At 43.2% G+C, this 6,964-nt stretch overlaps 1 long non-coding RNA gene across 1 annotated transcript; it reads left to right on the plus strand.

The window, feature by feature from the left end:
• Positions 1-4,077: 4,077 nt before the first annotated feature.
• LOC139064433 (uncharacterized) lies at positions 4,078-5,198 on the plus strand. Its single transcript, XR_011517492.1, has 2 exons — positions 4,078-4,308; positions 5,015-5,198. It is a non-coding gene; the product is annotated as an uncharacterized lncRNA (long non-coding RNA).
• Positions 5,199-6,964: the final 1,766 nt, after the last annotated feature.

Here is a 6,964-nt window from a genome sequence, read left to right on the forward strand (position 1 = left end):
CCAAATGCACTGAGATGATAATTGGTGTTTTGGCTCCATATTTCATACAGCGGTTGGTGGCTGACATTGGCAGTAACAAATACAGCCTTTTGCTTGATGAAAGCACAGATGTCAGTGTCTCCAAATATCTGGGCATTGTGGTTCGCTATTTTAGTGAGGGAAAGGGACACGTGGTGGACACCTTCCTTGGCCTTCTTGAGCTGGAGGGAGGGGATGCGAAGAGCATCGCCAAGGCAGTTCTCTCCTTTCTCCATCAGTCTGGCCTTGAGAAGGAGAACCTGCTTGGCATTGGAACAGACAATGCATCAGTAATGACAGGGATATACAATGGTGTTCACAAAATTCTTAAAGAAGAAATAAAACACCTTGTTCTCATCCGCTGTGTATGTCACTCCTTGCAACTGGCTGTCAGCTCTGCTTCCAAAACCACTCTTCCTCGCAGTGTTGAGTTCCTGGTCAGGGAAACCTACAATTGGCTCTCCATCTCCCCTAAAAGAAAAGAAGCATACAGGACAGTTTATGAAACCATAAACTGTGGCGAGAGGCCATTGGCCATAACAAGAGTCTGTGCCACACGCTGGCTTTCAATAGAACCTGCTGTATCAAGACTACTCAGTCAGTGGGAGGAGCTAAAGCTCCATTTTAGTCTGACCAAGACAAGCGAGCATTGCTACATGGCAGACGTTTTGCATTCAATGTATGCTGACCCACAGAACCTACTGTACTTGACCTACCTGAAATCAATCCTTGGTGAGGTGCAGGCTGCAGTGAAGGCCTTTGAGGGAGAGCAAACAGATCCTCTCAAGCTCCTGGACTGTTTAATTCTACTAATTAAATCTGTGTGCAGCAGAGTTCTTCATCCTGGGGCTACAACTGACATCCTGAAAGACCCAGTAGAGAACCACATCTCACCCAGGCCGTATCTTGGCTTTGCATTTGAGTCCAAAACAGCAGAGCTTACCATCTCCCCTGAGGATGAGGACTGTGTGAGACGGAGGTGTATTAGTTACACCGTTGCCCTAGCCAATGAGCTTCGAGCAAGACTTCCGGACAGTCTGGAAATTCTTCAGCACATGTCATTGTTCAGCGTCGGAGAGACCCTGAAACAAAACAAGAACCCAGATGACATGGCAAAGCTGATGGTCTTATTAGGATATGATCCTGAAACAACTGACCGCATAATTAATCAGTGGAGAAGTGTCCATTTTCAGAGATGGGAGGAAACAGCCAACACCACTGGGTTCTGGTTTGAGGTCAAAAAGCACAGGGATGCAGCAGGCCTTAACCCATTTGAAGAGTTGGCGTCTGCAGCAGTTGCAGTTCTTTCGCTGCCTCACTCAAATGCTGCAGTAGAAAGATTCTTCAGCCAAATGGGTGTCATTAAAAACAAATTAAGAAGCCGCATGTCCCTCCAAACTCTCACCTCCATCCTCCACATAAGATATGGCTTAAGACTAGCTGGGAACACGTGTTATGAGCACAAGTTGCCAGATAAGGTGCTAAATCTCTTTGCCACGTCTGCTGCCTACTCTTTTAAAGCAGACAGTTGTCCAGGTCCAAGCATGCAGTCATCCAGCACTGCTTCTCAGAGGGAAAGCACTGATAGTGCTTGTATAGAGGACATGGAGTTCTGCCTCAGGGCCCTCGACGATCTAGAGTAAGCAGATTTAAAAAAAAACATTAAAATTAGTTAACTTTGTAAATATTTGTCAATAGTTTATGTGATTTGTTAATAAAAAAAATAAATTGGAACTCCAATTAAAAAAAACTCTGTTAATATTGTAAATAAGTCAATAGTTCATGTGATTGGCCTTTAAATCAAGCTGTATAATAGCTAATTTATTGTAAGTAAAAAATATCAACTGGAACTACAATAAAAAATCCTTTTTGTTAATACTGTAAATATGTCAATAGTTCATGTGGTTGGCCTTTAAATAAATATGTTAAATAGTTAATCTATTGTTAATAAAACATCTGAACTGAAACTAATAGATAAAACTGTTTCATTGTTGTTAATAGTGTAAATATTGAAATAGTTACAGCTTTGCAGGGTGATGATAAGTTTTCTTACCTTTTGAGTTTGTGCTCATCTTCGCTGGGGCGAGGTAGTCGTCGTGAGTAGCTTTGTTAGCTTTGTTGTTAGCTTTAGCCATTTTCTTCTTCCTTTGTTGACTCACACACACTTTACGTTTTGCTGAAACTCCTTCGTCTGGTTGTGAAGGGTGATATAATATGACCAGTGAGTTTTTTTCTCTCGCATGCAAATAGTTTATTAACAGGTTCATTATTTAAGATAGCCACCGGAGCTAGATAAAGGGCAACCACTCCTTCCGCCATCCTGCCGCATTTCGGCAGCTGAGCTCAGTTGGCACTGGTAGGCTGACCGCAGGGCAGCGTCGCTATCGCACATGGCTGCTGGCTTCTCACACCCATGTCGATGCTCGCACCACTTGTGGTGCGATCAAGGAACATTGGAACTCTATGATGAGTTCATAAACATTGCACATTTTAAACTTTTATAAAAAGGTGCTGTTTTGTATTCTATGGGTTTTTCATTTTAATAAAATATTAAAAAATAAATTAAATACATTTTTTATAAAATCACGTGGGTTTTATTTGATTGATTTACTCTACAAGACCGATGACGTCACGACGCAGACGTGGTGACGTCATCACGTCTTATGCAAATGAGCACGTGACGTCATCTGGTGACATCTAACGTCTTTCGGGGGGAACTTCAGCTACTTTCAGTCAAAAACAGTTGGCAACACTGCCGATGACGTCTAAGTAGTTGATTGGCTGAACATGAACCTTAGGGAATTACGTAATCACGTTACGTTGTTATCACGTTACGTTGGTCCAGGCAAATCTTTCTATTGGAAAGATGGACAACTTTTACAAAGAAATCCATCATTACCTCTTTGAAAATACACTTTTAGCATAGAGCTGCATGTATATTAGGGCTGAACGATTAACTGCATGTGCAATTAAATTGCGATGTGACAAAAGGAGATTTTCTAATCTCAAAGGCTTCAATTTGGCAGCGAGTGGTTAGCGCAATGCTAATATACATGGAAAAACCCATAGGAATGCTAATGCTAATATCGCCGATTACATTATTACAAATTATGAATTAGAAACGTGCCAAATGATTACATTTGGAGTCTTATAGAAAGTAAAAATACCATCAATCAAATAAGTACAGACAGGTATTTTAGTAAAGCCAGGAGATTTTCTAATCTCAAAGGCTGCAATTTGGCAGCGAGTGGTTAGCGCAATGCTAATATACATGGAAAAACCCATAGGAATGCTAATGCTAATATCGCCGATTACATTATTGCAAATTATGAATTACAAACGTGCCAAATGATTACATTTGGAGTCTAATAGAAAGTAAAAATACCATCAATCAAATAAGTACAGACAGGTTTTTTAGTAAAGCCAGAAAACTTTTAACTCCAGAGTTTTCGCTAGCAGCTACAGTCTATGACAAGACGTCAAAAACTCTAAACACAAAATACTTAAATAAACGGGACACACTTCTTTCCTCCAAATACAATTTCACAGGTGTTGCTAATACCTATGATTCTTCAAGTGATGTGCTCAAAGAGGAGTTCAACATTATAAGATATATAAGATATAGTGTTTTATTTTACAAATACCATTATAAACACAAACTTATGTCTTAAGAAACATTATTTTAATAACGAAAGTGCTAAATTCTTTCCAACAGTATAGATGTGTAGTGCATTTTGTCCGAGTCGGTTTGCCGTACTTTGACGTCATCGGCAGTCGAAGGACCCCGAGCCGATCTTGCACCCGAGCAGATCTTGTACCGGGTTGACGAGTCACGCTTGTGCGTAATCATAGCTGAAGAGGATGTGAGATTTTGGGCTTCTCCTCCATAGACTGTACATATACTGGACAATTCGATTCCATAGGCTTCAATAACACGTTATCTGTCCATAGTGGGAGGTGTCCACCACCGCCATTTTGACCGTGTCACAGGTTCCGTCCAGCCCAGACAATTCCATAAAAGGGAAGAGAGGAGGCGCTGAGGGTGTGGCTGTAAGGCTGGGCTCGAGTGACGACACCCAGGCGAACTAGCTACGAGCTAACCTGAAGCTAACCCTGGCTAACCCAAAGCTAAAGCGGAGGTGGGAGCCGAGCTAACGGATGTAGCCACCTAGCTTCAACCCAACCGGAGCTAACTGGAACACCCATCGACCTGAACCTCACACGGAGTTTAGGTGGAGGTTTTCTGCGCCTGTTCGTGAGAAGTACCTGTATTAAAAAAGTTTTAAATCGGTAAGTTTATAATTTATTTCCGTAATGAATACATTTTGCTTTGAGCAAGTTTTCAGTAGTTTTTTTCGGCGCTATCACTCCTGAGTCGCACCAGCCATTAAATGTATCATGAAGAAGAGAAAATATATTTAAGTCGTATTTTGGGGGGACATTTTATTATCTTTCTTACAAAATCCGAGACCAAGCGTTTCACATTGCAACACAAGCACCGGTAACCATAACAGAATGAACAGCCAGCAGAGGAGAGGATGGCGGTGTTTCAAACCCTCCCGGCCGGCGTGTAGAGCTCATTCCTGGGCTGGAGCCGGCCCTCAGCACCCCGCCACAGGCTCTAACAGATGCTGGCGGTGTTTCACATATTTCCAAAACGTAATACTTGTTTGTATCTTGTACAGCCAGCTAGCCTTTATTCTGGACTCAGTACAATTTACCAAAAGTAAAGAGACATTATACAGATGAAGTAAGCACAAGATAACTTACTGGAAGACACAGAGTTATCATCAGAACCAGAACAAGAGCCTGATAACAGTCATGTGAAAATAACAGTTAAAAAGTATGTATGTATAATAGAAATAAAAATATATTAGAATTAGTGTAACTCACTGTGATCCAAACAATAAATCAGCCATAGCTGATTAGTAAATATGACATGAGGTTTGGGAGTTTTTAAGTTTCATTCTTTTATTAAATTTTTTTTCCTCCATAGCCATTTGGATCATTGGGGACAGCTGAGTGAGGCGTGGTGCCCAGAGAGCTGCAGAGACAACCTTGGCCTCCCTGACGTCTGTGTCTCCTGGTTCGGTTGGGGCGGACCATCGACATACATACATGTGCCGACACTGTGCCCTGTTTTATAAAATGTAGTGTTAAAAATAAATGTTTTTGCTCAATTACTGGAATTTCTTTGGTTAAGACAAAAGTGAGGAATAATCATTTACAAGTTATTTGTACAACAGGCCCATTTTAAATCCCAACAGTTTCTTAGCAGACAATAGAAATGTGTTCTTTACTAACTTTACTTGGTTTGAAAATCTTACTAAAATAAACTTGAGTGCCGTATTGCAAAACCCAATCATACTTGTTATGTAAACATTAGCTTTGAAGATATTTTTTACAGATATATATTTGTGTGCAACAAAAACCAAACTTAAATAATTTGTCATTCTTTATTGAAAAACAACAAAATACAGGTATACAGAAGTGTGGGAAAATGATAATGTGAAAGTATTGCACTATAAATGAGATGAAGGTGAGATGAAGGTGGACGCCAGCGGGCTGGACGCCGGACGAGGAAACCTGGAGACGGATCGCTCAGACAGGAAGGGAAGAGCTTCCTCTTACCTTGATGGAATTAAAGTTAGCCGTCGTCTGAACGCCCAACCGTACGGTCTGAGGTCAAAGGTCACAGGAAACACACACCAGTCAGCAGTCATACAGATGCATAAAGATAACTGTAGCCATGGCAACCAGCTGACATGTCCCCACTTTCACCAGCACCTGGTGCCTGCCGGGTCACCTGAATTCCTGTGTGATGTCAGCACGGTCGGCCGTGACTGCTGCCATCAGAGGTGACCTCTGATCAGCTGAATGAACTCACCTTCCAGGGTGACGCCGTGTTAAGAGTCGGCTTCGTCCTGTAAACAAACAAACAAACAAACAAATGAGTGGTAACATAAACACCACGTCTGGTTCTGGTTGAGGCGGAGGACAACATGCACCTTTCCAGGAGCAGAACCCAGATGTTCTTGTTGCTACAAACAGAGACGAGCAGAGTTAACAAACCAGGAAGTGAGAGGGACCAGCTGCTGCAGACAGGTGACGCTCACCTGAGCCTGAACCATAGGAGCCTCCTCAGCCATCAGACCTTCTGACTCCAGTTCAGATGCCACCTTGTTGATGTCCCTCAGGCGGGACTCGTTGGCCTTCAGGTCCTGCAGGACAAAAGCACCTGCTGATTATCTTGTTGCTGTCGGGTTAACAGGTCTGGTGTTAGAACGTGGTGGATAAGAATGTTCTGACGGGCCGAGGGCTCTGAACTCACCCTGCAGGACTGGGCCTGCTCCTTCAGGGCCTGGATGCTGCTGCCATAAGCCGACAGGTCCGACATCAGGGCCTCGTGCTTCTTCAGGAGAGCCTGTGGAGCAGAACATCAGAACCTTCAGCTCGTCTGACACAAGTGGAGCTTTCTCGCAGCGATGGTCCAATCGGATCCGCCACTGTAAAACAAACCCTGCTCAGTTCACCGCAGACGCAGCTCTGCGGGTGTTTAGTGGAAAAGCGTGAGCCTTCTGCCGGCTGCCACGTGTCATGGCTGCTCTGCAGCGGGAACACACATCACAGCTTGTAAACCGTTTGAAATAAGAGCGACGGGAACACGTTTGTCATCACTTCCTGTGCGAGGCCAGCACTTCTACCCCTAACCCATGAGACGCTCAAACGAGCAACGACGTCTGGTAGACAACCGAAGGAAATGACAAATACAGAAACACTAATTATGAAGGACTGGAAAGAGAGCAAAGAAAAGCGATTGGAGTTTCTCAGGAAGGGACTTCCATACCTCGGCCAAGTCCTCGTCTTTCCCTTAGTCTGGACTTCCAACGATGGGCTCCTTCTCCCTCATCCAGGACTCGGCCTCATTAGCATCCGCAAAGTACTG

This window comes from Nothobranchius furzeri, unplaced genomic scaffold (genome assembly GCF_043380555.1).
Source record: "Nothobranchius furzeri strain GRZ-AD unplaced genomic scaffold, NfurGRZ-RIMD1 Scf029, whole genome shotgun sequence".
NCBI classification, from domain to species: Eukaryota; Metazoa; Chordata; class Actinopteri; order Cyprinodontiformes; family Nothobranchiidae; genus Nothobranchius; species Nothobranchius furzeri.